The sequence below is a fragment of the Eutrigla gurnardus genome, assembly GCF_963514095.1.
Source record: "Eutrigla gurnardus genome assembly, chromosome: 21".
Classification (NCBI taxonomy): Eukaryota; Metazoa; Chordata; class Actinopteri; order Perciformes; family Triglidae; genus Eutrigla; species Eutrigla gurnardus.
In genome coordinates, this window is record NC_139932.1 from 3,876,378 (window position 1) to 3,894,775 (window position 18,398).

Here is an 18,398-nt window from a genome sequence, read left to right on the forward strand (position 1 = left end):
ACCAACTGAGCCACAGTTGTCCCAAACAACATAGCAGAACATAACCAGAAATATGTTTGATGACATCTGCAAAAAGGGTCAATATGACACCATATCCAGGGGTCAGGTTTCCCACATTGTTCAAGACCAGGATGTCATGATCTTGTGTTTTGGTTCATTGATTCCCTCATATTTTTTTGTAGTTTCTGTCTCTTGTGTTTTCTCTTGTTTACTTCCTCTCTTATTTTGTGTAAGAGTGTCTGTATCTTCTGTCCTACTTTTAGCTTTACTTCCCTCCCTTCTTTCCGTGCATCACCTGTGTCTGATTTTCTCGTCTTTTGGACTTAAATTTGTGTTATTATTATTATTAATCCTTTCTTTCAGTTACCTCACTGCCTGCATCTGCATTTGGGTCCTAAATGTATTCCCCAAACATGAGGATTTACTTTTCACATGTACAAACAAGCAACCAAGAAAACCACATATGAAAGCATGTTCACAAGCACTCAACACTCCGCTCATACTGAACCATTAGAATCGTTCCCACTCCTTTCTGGCTTCCCATCACTAAAGTCACCTTCCAACCCTCATTAAAGGTTTCCAGCGTCTCTGAGCTGTGGGAGTCGGAACATGCTGATCAGAGGAGTCGACGTTGTTAAGTTGCTGCCTGTAGATGCAGAGAAGTAGGACATATGTGGGTGTTTTGATGCTTGTCTCACACCACCAGTGTGTTGCCATCAGATTTTCTCTTCTCACATTGTTTAGTGGGAATAATATTTTCTACCCGAGGTGGTAAAACTATCCAATATTTGAGAAGAAAAAAAAAGGAAAAAGGAAAGGAGGGAATCAATTGTGGGCAGCAGAGATGTGTTTTCTTTTTCTTCTTTTTTTCTGGTCCATTAGTGTGCCGCTGCTGAGATCCATCCTTTTAAAGGAGGATGAATCAAAGGGTTACATTTATCTCGAGGGGGTTTTGATTCCGAGGTTAAAATGTTTGGAAACCATAAATGAATTGTGACTTTCATCTTTTCTATCACTTTGCGGATGCCCTCGGTGGAATCAGGACGCCGCTACATGTACAAGCAGACTGTCTACTTCCTAATAGTCACACCGATTTTTGATGGATAAGTATTTGGTGTCAAAATGTACAACAAAAGGTGCAGCCTCTCAAAGCTCACAATGAAACACATGCTGAGCTCTCAGTGTTTAAACACAACACAATGGTTGTGCATTTTAAATAAAGTCGAACACAATTATGCTTTAGCAACACTACTCTTCATCACCTGCTCTTCAATGTATCTTTCTATTTGACGGAACATCATTTCTGTGCTCAGCAGTAAAATCGTATCTTCTTATGAACACCAATGAAACAGTTAGTTTGTCGGCTTCACACAACATTTCTATCGCCTCCCTTCGGCCCTCAGGATGTTCACATCAAACATAAAGCACATCTTTGCCTCACGTTACTTGCAAGTTTCACCAAGCTGGATTCACTTTGAATAGCAACACACACGTCAGCTCGTTAACCACAGCTGGATTAACCCAAAATAAACTAGTTAGCTGTGATTTCATTGCAATTAACAGACAACAAGCATGCAGAAATAACTCCATAATGATGGTGATCGGAATAAAGTCTGAAGTCATGCTTTGATAGGTCTGTCTGCAAGACGACAAGCTAACTACTTTTAAAATGCGGCAGCAACCTTGTTGTTTGGACCACAGCCAGTCTCTGGTTCCTCCACATAGTCTGGTCTGGTTTCTGGACTAATGTGAGCTACTATCTAGACCTCTGGGGGACCATAGACACTCTCTGGTTTCTCCACATAGTCTGGTCTGGTCTCTGGACTAATGTGAGCTACTATCGTAGACCTCTGGGGGACAACAGACAGTCTCTGGTTTCTCTACATAGTCAACATTTGTTTCCTCCATTTGTGATTCAGCAACGTTAGGAGGAGAATTGAATTAAAGTAAATGGGGGCTGTGTTTAACAACCGCAAAACTATATCCTTTTGCAAACTATCAAACACTTCGGACTCGCATCGACAAGTAGCGTGCCGGACAGAGTGTAAGACTGTTTATGTATATTTTAAATAGCCAGGCGTTAGAGAAGATGCTCCGTGTGTTTGGGAAGTGGTGAGCTTACGACTGGATGAATGAGAACTGGATTACACTGTAGTAGTTGTGTGGAGTTTGTAAATTGATGTTTTTTTTCCTCTGCTTTTTATTCTCCATTTAACTTCAAGAACTCAAGGTAACACTGGGTGAGTAATCACTTTACACTATAAAGAGTCATACTGTGGGGTGGATATTCCCTTACATGTTAGTGAAAATAAATTAAATATGACCAATGGTATAATATCACTAAAGGGCATTAATGTGACCTTTATTTTCATTATAGGATGTTAATGTGACATTTAACACAGAAATTATTAAGTTTCCCGGGTGTGCAGAAATGTAAAGAAAAGCCTCAAAGTCACCAATATGTTCTACCTGTTTAAACTAGGAGAAATGCAAACAACAACAATCATATATCATTTTATATACAATTTTAAGTATTTGTTAATGATTTGTGAACATTTACAACATAATTTGTTGATTGTTAACTGTTAATAACTTGGTTGTTAACCTCTGGACAGCTTTAACAAAGTTGTAACTGATGAATATATTTGTTAAATGGTTCAAAAATACTGAGTAAAGCATCTACAAACATTATTTTGACAGATAGATAATATGTGCCATGGTTAATAATGACTTTCACATCCATCGATCAATGTAACAAATACATGTTTTACCAATCATTAGGTAATCATTAAATTATATAAAGCATTACAATGTGTGCAACAATAAACTGTTGATGAAAAAATAACAATCAGAATATAATTAATATCTATGATACAACACTTAATTTAGCAAGTTATTATTTCATATACATTAACTAATAAATTAACATTAATTGTAGAATTATTTGCAAACATGATTGATTATCATGTCATTGTTTGTTAAAGGTAAAATAACCATAACTATTAAAACTATTCATTTTCCATTACTCATGATGGTTATTATGGGTTTAAGCACATAAATTAATAGGCTGCATACACGTTACCATTAATGATCGATCTCCTGTTTTTTTTTTTCAGAAACTTTACAAACTAACAATGATAAAGGACTTTTTTTTCTCAGCTCATTTATAAAAGTTAAAGCTATTAAAAAGTCAAATCCTCTAAGCAACCCACCAAAGTAAAATAAATTATGCAAAGCCTGGGTTCTGTCTCCCACCTAATTAACTAAAAATCAGAATTATATTGTATACATTATAGAACACTGATATAATAAGACACGTAGATCTTTTGGATAAAGAATAACAAACAGCTCCTGACCATATTTAGGCTGTTGGAGTCGTGGACGTTGTTCTGCAGAACAAAGTGCAACCGGAGAGATAATCCCCGGCATGCTGCACCAAAAATGCTTCTTTGATGCAAAAGAGTCACTCGTTTGAGTCTATTTCTTTGTAGGCTGACACCCAATAATGCTCTACTACTTTATTACATGAATACAATTTAACTACCTTATTTGAAAATCATTTAACTATACTTTTATCATATTTTATTATACTATATTTTCTTATTATCTGACCCCGTGCTGTTTTATTGCTGTTATCGATTCTGCATTGTTTATATATTTTAAAGTGGTGTAGTCTACAAAAAGTGTTTTTCCCCATACTTTATCACACAAAACACTTTCTGTTTGTAAACAGTATTGTGCTGTTTAATCTAGGGTATATGAACATAGAACATAGTTATATGAACATAGACAATAAAATGTGCCGACCAGACAGAATGGCGCTTCAGTTTCATGAAGCGAGTGAAGCGCTGGTGGGACATTCCCGGCCGTTTGTATGAATGTGATTTTACCATCTTCGGGTTCCTGATAATTTTTTTTTATTACTGTAACTAAACCTGAGCAAGTATTTGTGGTCATGGGTCTATAAGCCATTCAAAGGTATGGTAATAAATAAGAAAATAAAAGTGGAAACATAAGAAAGTCAAGTGTATTTATATTATTCATAGTATTTACAATAATAATAATCAGTTGTTTGCACACGTTTGCACACATTTCATTTTACTCATAATCCTAAAAAAACCCCCAAAAAACATAACTCATCCAAACGTGCTGCCAAAGACCCACCTCGCAGCTAGCGGAAGCCAATCAGAAGAGTGCATGCCCCCATGCTTTTACTTCCATTACAGTGTTGCACACAGACCTGTTGCCATTTCATGATCTGGCAGATAAACACCAACAGTCTTCGCTTTATGACACAGTTGACGACAGTTGGCGGAATTAGTGAAGATGGAGGAATAACGAGCTGAATGGCTGCAAGACTGCGTTTTTTATTGAAGCAGGAGATGCTCAGTGGGTCATCAGTGGGTTTGTTTGTAGGCTGTCAGACTTTAATCCTCCCTGAAGGAGAAGCAGCTCATTACGGGAACAGAGATTCTTTCCCAGACACATTGTACTGAGGAGACAAACGGCTGGTTATGAATGAGGTGAAGAAAGAAAATGTTTTGAATGAAGGAAGAGAAGAAGAATTGAGTTGACGAAGAAGCCTGAGATTGTTCTGGACTAACTGTAATCTCACATCACCTGAGCTCGTGTTTTTACGGCAGAAGTTTGAAGTTTGTTTAGAACCATGAAAGCTGCTTAATGTATTAATATCTCCTTTTGTTTGATCACTTGTCAACTTTCTCTGTAAGCTTAAGAATGCTAAAATTATTCCTACAGTTAAAAGGGTAAATATGAGTCTTTAACACTAAATATTGGGACTTACTACTTCAAAATCATCACTGCTTTCTCCAATTTTGGTTTTATGAAATGTACATTTTAAAATATCTGAAAACAGAGTTAACAAACTCATTAGGGGGCGCAAAAAACCAAACGGTCTACTCTGCGTAGACACTGATAAAACCATTAATCTTTCATGGCTGAAATAAACACTATTACTGCTTTGTACATGTTGTGGAAACTAAACGGCGTCTTGTCTGAGTTTAAACCTTTACCCGGAGGGGGATCGGTGAATCTCAAAGCTGTATTCACTCTGAATAGCAAGCCAGAGATCGGCTGGTTCACAGCAGCGGAAACAAACAACATTGTGATTTAACTGCAACACACGGATAAAGAGTATGCCGAAGTAACGGCGATTAGTAAAAAGTCAGAAGTCATGGTTTGTTAAGTCCATGAAGACGTTATGTAACCAACTTTAAAAATGCTTGTTTTGGCGTTCGGCTCACTCAGAGTTAAGCTAGGCTAACACGGTAGCTGCTCTGTTAACAGTGATCGTTGTCTCGGCATAAATACCGAAGCGATCTTGTTTGTTCCACGGACATTCTATGGTTTTACTCCTACTTTGTTCGTCTCTGTATGAAACGTAAGATACTATCCCACGGCGCCGGGAGACCACAGAGCGCTATGCTTTGTTTGCCTTCATTACCAATTCACTGATGAGTGACGACAGGAGGAGGATCTGATTGGCTTCGCGTCAGAGCGTCAACGCAAATTTTAAACATTTCGCCTCATTGGCATCCTTTGAACACCGAACACAACACACACACACACACACACACACACACATTGGAAGATACCTTGAACCATCAAGCCACGACCAACCTTGAGGCCCTCTTGCTGGGGCATTAATTAAGTTTAGTAAAATTTTAGTTACACTAAACACTAAAGAAAAAAAAACACTTTAAAAAGTTGTTGTGCTGCATGATGTTTGGCAATGATGCTCTCATTGTCTTGTGGCTTTCTCTCCTGAGAACTCCTGGCCAGTCTTCGCCAGGTGCACTTCCTTCTCTGCAGTGTGATGCTGCTGGCTGGAGGCTTTGTGCATTTGAGTCTCTTTGCGTTCATTTTGAGTCTCTTTGTAGTAATATTTTGTCTCTTTTTGGCCATTTTGAGTCTATGTGATCATTGTATGTTTCTTTGTGATCGTTGTATGTTTCTTTGTGATCATTGTATGTTTCTTTGTGATCGTTGTATGTTTCTTTGTGATCGTTGTATGTTTCTGTGATCGTTGTATGTTTCTTTATGATCATTGTATGTTTCTTTGTGATCGTTGTATGTTTCTTTGTGATTGTTGTGTTTCTTTGTGATCATTGTATGTTTCTGTGATCGTTGTATGTTTCTTTGTGATCTTTGTATGTTTCTGTGATCGTTGTATGTTTCTTTGTGATCGTTGTATGTTTCTTTGTGATCGTTGTATGTTTCTTTGTGATCTTTGTATGTTTCTGTGATCGTTGTATGTTTCTTTGTGATCTTTGTATGTTTCTGTGATCGTTGTATGTTTCTTTGTGATCATTGTATGTTTCTTTGTGATCATTGTATGTTTCTTTGTGATCGTTGTATGTTTCTTTGTGATCATTGTATGTTTCTTTTTGATCGTTGTATGTTTCTTTGTGATCGTTGTATGTTTCTTTGTGATCGTTGTATGTTTCTTTGTGATCATTGTATGTTTCTTTGTGATCGTTGTATGTTTCTTTGTGATCATTGTATGTTTCTTTTTGATCGTTGTATGTTTCTTTGTGATCGTTGTATGTTTCTTTGTGATCGTTGTATGTTTCTTTGTGATCGTTGTATGTTTTTTTGTGATCGTTGTATGTTTCTTTGTGATCGTGTGTTTCTGTGTGATCGTTGTATGTTTCTTTGTGTTCGTTGTATGTTACTGTGTGATCATGTTGAGTCTCCTCCTGGTTGGTACACGTCTCTTTGAGTGACATTTGACAGGTGAAGGCCCCTGACATGATAGGGTCCGGTGGACCTGTAGGCCCATTCAGCAATCCACCATGTTAACTGAAAACAAACGTTTCCTACAAAACGTGCCATTGTACAGTAGTTAATATAAATGTAATGTCTCAGGGATGGGTGCAGATGTCACCACCAATCACAGCTAAACTACATTTTTAACACTGTAACCTAATACATCCTGCGGCGTAATCCTTTGAAAATGCAAAATAAATATAGTCAATGAAAGTAAATTAATTGAACCTGACTTTGTGTTGAGACGTTATTATAAATGAACCAACCGCTGCCAGAGGAAACATCTCTTGTCACCTCGGCAATCAAGCAGCAACACATAAGCAACATGATATTAACTTTCACCGAGTCGCTGAGCCGAGGCAGGAAACGCATCATCCTGAGAAGAGTCGAGTTATTATCTGCATTATGATTAACATGTGGAGGTTTGACGCTGCACACTCACTCCTGCAGACTCAGTTGCATCATTCAGACTAAACATTCCTTCTCTCTCAGCTTTTCTTCGGCTGATTTGAGGACGATGTAAGGATGAATGTTTCAGTCAGATGAGGCTGTTATGAAGAATGTTATGAAGAATGTTACGTATATAAAAGCACTTCTTAAAGAGGTTTTTTTAGGCGGAGGATGGAGGGATGGGAGGATTAACGTTTCTGTCAGAGGAAGCTGCTCTGCAAACAGACAGCAGCGTCTCCACTGCCTTCAGGCTCATACAAGGATTTTAATATGAGAGCGGCGCATGGAGAGAGAATCCGCCAACTGTTTGTTCACAGCCAAATATGCACACGTGCACTTTCTTTGTCTCCACATTCACTTCATTCACCGGGACGATGTCTTCGTCCTCCGTCCAATGTCACCGTGTCCTCGTGAACTAACAGCTGTCCAACACTCACACACGTGCTGATTGATGGAAGTGGAATCCATTCATTCCACATTCATCAGCGGCAGATGTAAAGTATTCCATCAGCGGCTGAGTTATTCACTATGTTCATGTCTTCTTCACAGCTCGCTGTCATTTCCATCCTTTAATCATCCTCAATTAAATGTCAGCATTAATATAACAATCAATCACCGGCGCTCGTCAAACTCATAAAACGCTCCTCCCTTAATGCTGCCATCTCACATCTCAGGGATGATTTTCACGTTTTCACTTGTTTTCTTGCAACGTGACTGATTTATATAAATCTGCCAAATCTGTTTCATTTGAAGCGAGGGATTCTGTCTTTCCAGAAGGTTTTATGCTCAGAAACATTTTAATTTCATAGTGTTACAAATATTTGGTAACAATGGTAGCAATGCATGATAATTAATCATATTTAATGTAATAATTGTGTTACTGAATCATTAATGTGTGTATAACATGAAAAAATATTTCATAAATAACATATTGGTTTACATCAAACTACTGGCAGTTTATTGTTGCACACATCATAACACTTTATATACCACATAATAAGTATTTGTTTTTGTATCTAAACATTACATAAACAGATGGACCACAAACTAATTATTAACCAAATAAATAAACAAGCTAAATATTGTTAAATACATATTTCACAATCAATTTCTTAAAGCTTTACAAATAAGTTGATCATCATCAACAAATACATCATGTGGTATATGAAATGATGTAATGAATACAAGAATGAACTCTTAATATGCCATAAATGCTATAATACATAATGTTATGTCGCATTTTATTTGAACAGTAAAATAAGTCTTACCTGAAATTGAATTCCACCTTCCAACATAAAACATAAAAACATTATTAATGGAGTTACTCTCAATAGTATTAGCAGTCTCACTTTAATTTGTGAGGTAATCATGTCCTAAGTTTAGGGACTACAGTTCCCATCATTTGGAGGCTTTGGGGTTTGATGTAAACGGGAACTTCAATGCTGCCATCAGTCAAGTTAGTCCAGTAGGTTAGTTAGTGAGCTGTGGGCTCCTACAGCTTGAGTTTCCTTTTAACTTTTATTTGTTGACATTCTGTCACTTGGCCTCATTGAAAGTAATGCCGAATTATCCATCAGCAGTTATTTTTTGTGACAAATTCATGGATGTACACACACAAGTATCACTTCATTATTTTGGGGAGAGCATCATTTAGTAACTATGCAACAAATAGCTGTAATAAACTTCCTGAAGATGTAAGACTTGCCCCAACTCCAACCACTTTTTATTATTATTGGAAATATGTTTTTATTCTCCTTGTCTTTCTGTAATGCATTTTAAATTTGCCTTATTTTTTTTTAATTCTTCTTTTTTTCACTTTATTGTATGACATGTCATGATGTGAAGCACTTTCAGTCTGCCTTGTGTATGAAATGTGCTATACAAATAAAGTTGCCTTGCCTTGCCTTGATACTGAAGAACACTTTAAAATGTGATGATTCTGAGGCAGGTTCTGTAGTTATAAGGAGAGTGTGTTTTCTGTGATTTCTAAGATGTGTGGACAGTTCTGCACGTTGGAGGTTGGCTGTGGAACCATCAATGTGCCATCATGATGAATGATGCTTCTTTTTAAGTGTTACCATATACATTTTTACAACACCATCCACGTGCATTCATCCTATGTTAATGCAAAAAAAAATACACTTTCACAAAACCTAATTAATCAAATAAGGCATGCAGTAATGGGAGACGGCAGCAGGTCGACTCTCTCTGGAGAAGCCAACTGAATAAACAACTTACTTTATCCATTAATTTAATTAGTCTGCAGAATGGTAATTATGTCATGCTGCAGGAGATCATGGAACATACAGGAGTGTTTGGATGAGGCTTAATGTCTCCCTGTAATATCTCACCGAGCTGCGAGTGTATGAATTACCAAGTCATCCGCTAATCTCTTGGATCTCTGAAGCAGCTTTAAATATTCTCGGCTGGTGGGAAATGGAAACACATCCTGATATCCTGGAAAATCCATTAATCCATTATCTGTGCCTGCTTATCTGTGCAGGATCGCTGGGAGCGAGAGGCCCAATGGACATATCACTGCACAAACACACACACACACACACACATATATACATATATATTAAGTGTATATATGTCATTTGCTGACATAAGCACAGATCTGACCCTTATCTAAAGTGCCTTCTTCTAGTGTGTCAAAGTGTCTCGGCTTAGCGAGGCACGTTCTCCTGGAAAAAAATAAAAATAAAAAATGGCCTCATAAAATGTGACGTGTCTCATTTGGCCATTTTGAAAGTGAAGCTATCAGGAGCAGAACGCTGGCTGGACGGAATAAACCATTCATTATAGGGAGGAAAAGGTGATTCAAATTAATTTCAACCACCAGAATGGAGTAAGATACATCATAACAGGATTTATTTTGATTCACAAATACTATTATTACTATTTGGGATGATTATTTACACCTCCCTGCAAATCTCTAAACTTGAAATATGGACACTTTAATAACTTACACATTTTAACAAAATCATCTATACACTGCAAAATTTTACACTGTGAATTCACAATAAATTATTGGATAAATTTTGCATGACTTTCACAGTAAGGATTACAACAATATATTGTAAATTAAGTCACAGCAATTTACTGTGATTTCAGTATTGTGATATTACAATGCATTGTTGTAAAAGCACAACTGTATACTGTAACTTTACAGCTTCTATGGCAACGCAATTACTGTGATATTACAGTACATTACTGGGGAATTACAACCTTTTGCTGTACATCATTACAACAAGGCCCTGTACTTTTACTGTGAATTCACAATAAATTATTGGATAAATTTTGCATGACTTTCACGGTAAGGATTACAGCAATTTACTGTGATTTCAGTCTTGTGATATTACAATGCATTGTTGTAAAAGAACAAACAACTCTGAGGTAAAGTCAATGTTAGCCCAATGGCATATTTATTAACAAATAAATATTTTTCAACATACAGCAAATGTCAAGAAATTCAAGAATACAAGAAATTCAACTTCCTAGTCAAACTTTCCAAAGCAATCTTAAAATGCAGATAAATTGTGCAGAAACTTGCGAGTAAACTACCTGTCTCACTATGATGGCCACTCAAAGTCAATAGGTTTCCTCAAAAGGGCGTTTGCATGAGGGTTCATTGTTGTCCGCTTCTTGGTCTTTGAGCCTCTTCCAGGATTGATGCCCAGGAAGCACCTGTTAATAAGCAAAGATAGTTTCAGTTTTAAATAGATTTATGGATGAGTTCGCGAGATCAGGATGGTCTCACCAGGCTAGCCTCAGGTACCTCCATTGTCAGCAATTTAGAACTCAAGATAATCATTGAGTTGGAAGCCTGTACTATAATGTGAATTACAAGGTTAAAAGAGATCTTTATACAATACCTTTGAATGAACTCCAGCGTCGCCGATCCAGCAGCAGGATACTCGAGGTTGAAGACTGAATAGCTGCTGAAGAAAGCAGCTACTCCGTGTAAAAACAAAGGGTGTGGGCCCATCACGACATGTCCCTCGATGGATATCAGCCATCCAGAGGGCTTCATCATGTCACCTGAAAATGAATAGATACAACATCATGTGTTATGAGCACTTTGAGATCTGCTTCAGATACAAAGGGCTATACAAATGTAATTTGTTATCATTATTTATTGTGGTGATGTAGATTTCTAGAATCAAAACAAAATACTGAGTTAGAAATGTTGATACTAGATCCAAGTAACATTACCTTGAATGATCAAGCAGGAGGTGCTGGGGCATTCTGGAGTACTGATGTCCACAGCAGTGGCACATGGCTGTAACATAGTAACACACAATAGCATGGATTTAACATTAAAGGATAAATATTGTTCATTGGTCAGAGGTAGTAAATCATACAAGGTAATAAATGGCGTCTAATGTAATCACTCATTTTACATTTTAAATATTTGAATAAAAAATCTTTACATTTCAAGGATGGGTCAGGTGGTAGAGCTGATGGGTCAGGTGGTAGAGCTGATGGGTCAGGTGGTAGAGCTGATGGGTCAGCTGGTAGAGCTGATGGGTCAGGTTGGTAGAGCTGGTGGTATAGGCCCAGCAGCCTGCAGGTAGGACCTCTGCTTCCTAAACATGAATTTGCAGTCCTGTGTGTTTTCTGTAGCAGTCAGGCACCCCACACTAGTAATAATAGGGGGCATTAGTATGCTGTTTTGTGTGCTGAACGAAGTTATACACATTCTCATACACATGCTCACATCCAACCAATTTACAGTGGAACATTGTGGTGCATTTTAACTCGTCACCTACCTGATCTATTTACCTGATAGCCTGACACTGAACAGGATGGTTAGCCTGGCCATCTGATGACCTGGAAAAAAGAAAAAGGAGAAATTACACAAAGGCAACCAACAATATGAATTTCAGTTTGAATGCAGATTATGATCATGAGTATGTTGTAAAAAACATGATCTGTACATAAATGTAATGGACATTTTTGGAGTTACATCACCTGTGTACGGCAATATTATCCCTAGCTGAAACTTGACCAAGAGCAAAAGCGTTTTTGCAGAATAGTAGCCTATCCATGCATGGCGAGCAGCTGGTCTATGTGGAATATCTCTAACGATGCAGGGAGCCGCTATATTCCCCATAGCTAGTCATTAGCCTGCTTAGATCGGCTACCGTTCGGCAAAACCGCTTTTGCTCTGGAGTCAAAAACGAACGCGAAAGTAAGTAAAAAAGTCCGTGCTTAATGTCGCTACGTGTACTCTACAGTGCGTTATGTTCGGCCACGTAGCCCCGGTTTGATATGAAGCTGAACTGGAGGATGCGGGTGTATTGTTAGCTTCGGCTAACACGGGTAACCCACTGTCTCGGTGCGGAAAGACCACTCATGAGAGGAGAATAGTGACGGCGACGTTACGCTAATATGCAGCAAAACACTTCCATGTAGTGATGTTATGATTTGCGTCGAGGCTTCGAGGCATGTGTCGAGAATTTCGGCTCCTCCCCCAACGAAGCTCCGTGTCGAGATCTGATTCACCTCGGCAAAATGACGTAGCATATGACGAGCGAGGCTTCGTTTCGGGCTACTTTTTCGCGATACAGGTACCGCGGTGATACAGGTTTACAATTGGCGGGACATTATGACTATAAAAATGCCTCATACACGAATACTAACTTGTGGGCTTATCAGTATTCTTATTAATTATTCTTATATATTCTTATACATCATTATTATAAAAATGGGCACATTATCAAAGCATTGTAGGTTCAAATCCAAGGTGGAATTGCAGTGTTGGCCTACCACTTTGACTAATATATCACTTTATCATTATTATTATTATTATTATACATCATTATTGTAATTATTTCTACTGCTGGTCATACTACAAAGAGGCAGTGGTGTAGCGGTTAAGAAGTTGGACTTGTGTTGCAAGTTCGAATCTAGGATAGAGCTACAACGATCCACCCCCATGCGTCCATTACTTATATTACAAATTATTATTATTATATATCATTATAAGTATTACTCCTATCTCATGTTTCGGGTGGTGTAGTGTCTAAGGACTGAGACACATGATCAAAGTGTTGTAGGTTCAAATCCAAGTCTGTGGTTTATCAAATGAGTTATTTTCTATCTTGAGTTCAGAACTATTTATGAAAGGCACACTCACACACATGTATCACCAAGATGACTTTAATTCTCAAATGATTTGATGTTGGATCGGCACATATAGCAAACATCTTATGTTAGGTTGACTGGAAACTCTTTTACTTTCTTCATAATTTCATTCACCACTAGGTGTCCCTAGCGTACATATTTGAAGCTTTGGGGTCGAACCACTTTGGTGGTTCATCTGGCTGAGAGGCTTTGATGTTTCAAGAGGCTTCATCTCACCATCACTACTTCCATGTACCCCCGCACACGCTAACCCAGAACAGACCAGCCCCGCGAGCGAACATGACGACAACAGTACCAGTAACAGTCCGGAACGAAAAGACATCCGAGTGGAAACAACGGCCCGCTACGGACCAGTTCGGCTTCAAATCAAACCTGGGCTACATGGTCTAACCATATAACACACTGAAAAGTACACGTAGCGACATTAAACACGAACTTCTTCACTTCCTTTCCCGTTCGTTTTCCTTCTTATTTCTCTCTCGTCTTATTGTTCTTATCTCACGTAGCAAATCGTTGCTAATCGTGCTAGCAGCCGTTTGCTAGCTAGTATTATTACTACTGCTATTAGCAAATGCTGTGAGATAACGTTCAACAATTTCGGGCACTTGCTAACAAAATATGAACTGTGTCATGCGAATAACGTTCATGTGAAAGTAAATATTATCATCATATTAAATAACATGGGTGTAAGTGCTGCAAACAGAGTTATGCATGCTGCTCACCTTCTCCATTCAGCCGGGATGAGAAGAGGGAAACCGCCGCGTCTTCAGTTCAAACCAAGTTCGGTTATGTCATGTGACTTCCCAGGATAGTTCAATACAGTATTTCACTGTTGAATGCTGTGAAATCCTTGCATTTTTTTACTGTGTTGCTGTGATATTACAAATCTTGTTGTGATATAACAGGGGTTTTTTGATTGCAGGATTTTACTGTAACATTAGAGTTAGATGCTGTAAAATCCAAAGATACTGTAGTTTTTACAGGTATTCATTGGGATATTACAGGGGAACTAAATTACAACAAGTTACTGTAAAATAATACTGTTAATTATTGTGAAATGCTGGTAATTTCTAACAGTGTATTGTTTACTTTTAATATCCATCCATCCATCCATTGTCTACCGCTTATCCTGTATTCAGGGTCGCGGGGGGGCTGGAGCCGATCCCAGCTATCATTGGGCGAAGGCAGGGTACACCCTGGACAGGTCACCAGTCTATCACAGGGCTTACTTTTAATATCCTATTGTAAATGATGTAAATAAATGAAAACAAATGAAACAACAACTGTAAAGTCACACAATGATACCAAGCAAAAGGCAGGGTAAACAGTTTTTAAGGTGAAATATGAAGTTAAAATCAAAAGTAGTCAAAATCGGCCAATTATACCCTGGACTAAAGAGAGCTAACTGGTTTGGAAAACAATCTGTTTCCCTGGAAAACAATATGTTTCCCTGGAAACAGTATGTTTCCCTAGAAAGGTCATGGAGAGTGAAGTTTAATTGGAGGGGAGGTGATTGTGTAGGAGTCAGGGTGGTTCAGGAAGGAGGCACTGTTGTATTGTATGTATTATGTTGTTATGGCTCTTGTACTTCTATATGTATTTAATCTCTCAGGTCATGGGCCAGTTTGATGTTTTTGACTCTATTACGTCTTCGTTGTACCACTGTCATGTCTTCTTGGCTGTATATTGTTTTAAGGTGATTGCTGCACTATTGCCCGAGAATATATTCCCTGCAGGAACAATAATTATTATGGGGAATTAGAATACATGATCTTATCTTAATGTACATTCGGTCTTTTACTTTTATTTACCTCTGACGAATGTGAAATAATGAAAGTAGCACTTTCTTCAATATGTTTCACTTGAAATGGAGAGGACGAAAAAAAAGATTAATGTATTCATTACAAAGACTGAACTCATAAGCCTGGCTGCTTCCACTCTAATAACACACACACACACACACACACACACACAAGCAGTGTTAGACTGGTGATGGTTATAAATTACCCAAATATGATTCGTCATTAAAACAGCATTTCAGTAAAATTATCTTTCAGTAGCAAGGAGGTGTGTGTGTGTGTGTGTGTGTGTGTGTGTGTGTGTGTGTGTGTGTTGGCGAGCTGTCCTTGACTTTCTGGCAGACGAGATGGATGAGCTGTAATTACACTGATAGAGAGATGATCGGAGGACGGGAAGAAAAAGGGGAAGAAGAAGAAGAGGAGGAGGAAACAAGGTCGTACATGTATTTGTCCTTGTACAAATACATGTACTGGTGCTGGACGCGTGAATGTGCATATTTCTGTTTTTAAATGTTATGGTTGTTAAAAGGGATGATGGGATATCCGCAGGATCCAGCAGTGGTGGGTTTTGACTTTTAAATTAGAATCATAAAAAGATGTGATAAAGTGCGCGAGGCGTACAAATAAAATTCATAGAACGGCCTCACTTCCACGTCCCAATTATTAACGATCTCATTCTTTTTTCAAACTGCGAGGCGAAGATACCGCGTGAGGTCAAAGGGACGGGTTCATCCACAACTGAAAATCATTTATTGTGGTTTTGCTGCTTATCAACACTGTCAGCAGCAGCATCACACCTTTTTAGCACCCTTAGCACTCGATTGCCACAATAAGTCATAAATCACACTTCATCATCTCGGTCAACCTGAACACACAGACAGGCTGCATGTTTTTTTGGATTCTGTGTGACTTTCACTTTCAAACCAAACCATTATCTCTCATGTCAGTCGCTAATAAACCTCCATACACCTGCTCAGAAATCATGCAAAATAAAATGCTCCTTATGACTGCAGAACTTGCCTGTGAATTTATTATTATTACATTTTTTTTCATCAGTATCAACGTAATGCAGAGATAATAGTCTGTATGTTTATGGTTTCACTGCATAAGGAAGTGCCACTGGCTAATTCGGCATACTTTCAATGGAGCCAATTTACTAATATGTCAACAAATTCAGGCTAAAAACAATAGTGTAACTCACTGAACTCATGGCAAAAGTGTATTTAAATATATTTACATTTTACTGCAATTCCAAAAATGTTAAAAAAAAGTATGAAAATCTCCCATGCTATACAAAAAAATTATAGAAGGACAAACATATAAATATTACATTTTCCATGTTGCACTAATAACACTGCGACATTACTAAAGCCACAATGTTTATGTGTGTGTATCTATCTATCTATCTATCTATCTATCTATCTATCTATCTATCTATCTATCTATCTATCTATCTATCTATCTATCTATCTATATGTATATATGTATATTTTATATTGAAAAAATATCTTGATCCAAACCACCATAGTGCCCCCTGATTTGGCGGCAGCATGTGATCCACATCATCTGGGAGAACAGGAAGTAATGAAACCATGTCGACCTCAGTGCGAAAGCAAGTTAATGATCTCTAATCTCAAGATACCCAACTGTTGTCTTGAGTTCACGTGTTAATTACTGTGCGATCCCGAGATAACAAACACGGCTATCTGACTCCATTATATCATTGTGGGCACATTAAAACTGTGATAGAGATTTAAAGCTTTGGAGTCTCTCATTATGTAGAATAGTGCTCTTTTGTAGCATTTTAAGCCCGTTGTCCTGATCGTAATCATTTAATTAAGATATTATCTGGATATAGAGCATTGTCTTCATTTGACAACAGCGTGAATGTCATTTCATCAAGATAGCAAACTGTCTTCGCAAACATGACTGCCAAACGTATCCAAGTACGCTGAGTTATTTATTTGAACTGAAAATTAGATGGATTGCATTACAAGTCAACTTTCTTGCTGTACTCATAGGATTCAATATAATCAGTATGCAGATTATCTGAAGGGATAACGTTGGACAACATGAGGGAAAATAACCCGGGAAAAAAAGGGGTGTCACCCAAGTTGCCCGGCTTCACACGACAGGGTAACGAAGGGAACCTCCAGGTATGAAATGTGAAGCCAATGCTGAAGTGCCTTAAACTTCTCTCTACTGGAATGTGGTCAAATACCAAGATGGCGATGGCCAAAAACCAATATGGAGACTGCCAAAAACCAAGATGGTAACACCCAGAAACCAAGATGGTGAGGGACATAACCAAGAAGACGATGGCCAAAAACCAAGATGGTGAGGGACATAAACCAAGAAGACGATGGCCAAAAACCAAGATGGAGACTGCCAAAAAACCAAGATGGTGACTCCCAGAAACCAAGATGGTGACGGTCAAAAGCCAAGATGGTGACTGCCAAAAACCAAGAAGACTACGGCCAAAAACCAAGATGGTGGGCACATAGTTTGCCTACAGGACTTTTTGCCCCCCAAAAAACTCAAGACAGTGGTGACAGCAAACCAGGAGTCAGGTCTGAAAAATGAAGCCAATGCCGAAGTGCCTTAAACTTGCCTTCTCTCTACTGGAATGTGGTCAAACACCAAGATGACGATAGCCAAACACCAAGATGGTGGGCAGATAGTCATAGTTTCCCTTCAGGATTTTTGCCAGAATGGGTTCATTTAAACAAAAATTACAATTGTTTGCTAAACCTAAACAAGTAGGTGTATTGCCAAAACCTGAGGAGATGAGGGGTGAAAAAAAGAGAGCTCTGAAGGTCAACTTCGGCCACGTGCAGATGGCCACAGCCAAAAAAGTCCAGGCTTCAAACAGCAGTCCACAAAGCAGTGGGTCACTTTTTATGTACAGTACAGTGTACAAAACAGATATGATGTTCTGGGCCTGGAGGAGTTCTCAATGCTGCAGCAACATGACCTGTCCTCTTTGTTATTGGTGGATTTACCAAAGTTCTTGGAATTACACCGAGTCAGCAAAACCCCCACCCGGACCTCCCCCCCATCCCGAAGCCGTCAGCCCTCTAGATCTGCAGGATGCTGATGGTATGTAGAAACACGCCTCTGCCTCCTTTCTTAAACCCCTAGATTCAGTTTCACTGTTTACACTTATTCTACTGATCTTGTTGTAAAAATATTTTGGGTTTATCTCAA

General features: G+C 38.4%; 1 protein-coding gene and 1 long non-coding RNA gene across 2 annotated transcripts in view; both read right to left on the bottom strand.

The window, feature by feature from the left end:
- trhde.1 (thyrotropin releasing hormone degrading enzyme, tandem duplicate 1) overlaps nucleotides 1-18,398 on the bottom strand; it is a 201,562-nt gene that overhangs the window by 159,951 nt on the left and 23,213 nt on the right. The window lies entirely within an intron of this gene.
- LOC311032001 lies at nucleotides 10,808-12,247 on the bottom strand. The gene is made up of 4 exons (XR_014599132.1): nucleotides 11,676-12,247; nucleotides 11,458-11,524; nucleotides 11,118-11,283; nucleotides 10,808-10,929 (listed from the first exon to the last, which is right to left on the bottom strand). It is a non-coding gene; the product is annotated as an uncharacterized lncRNA (long non-coding RNA).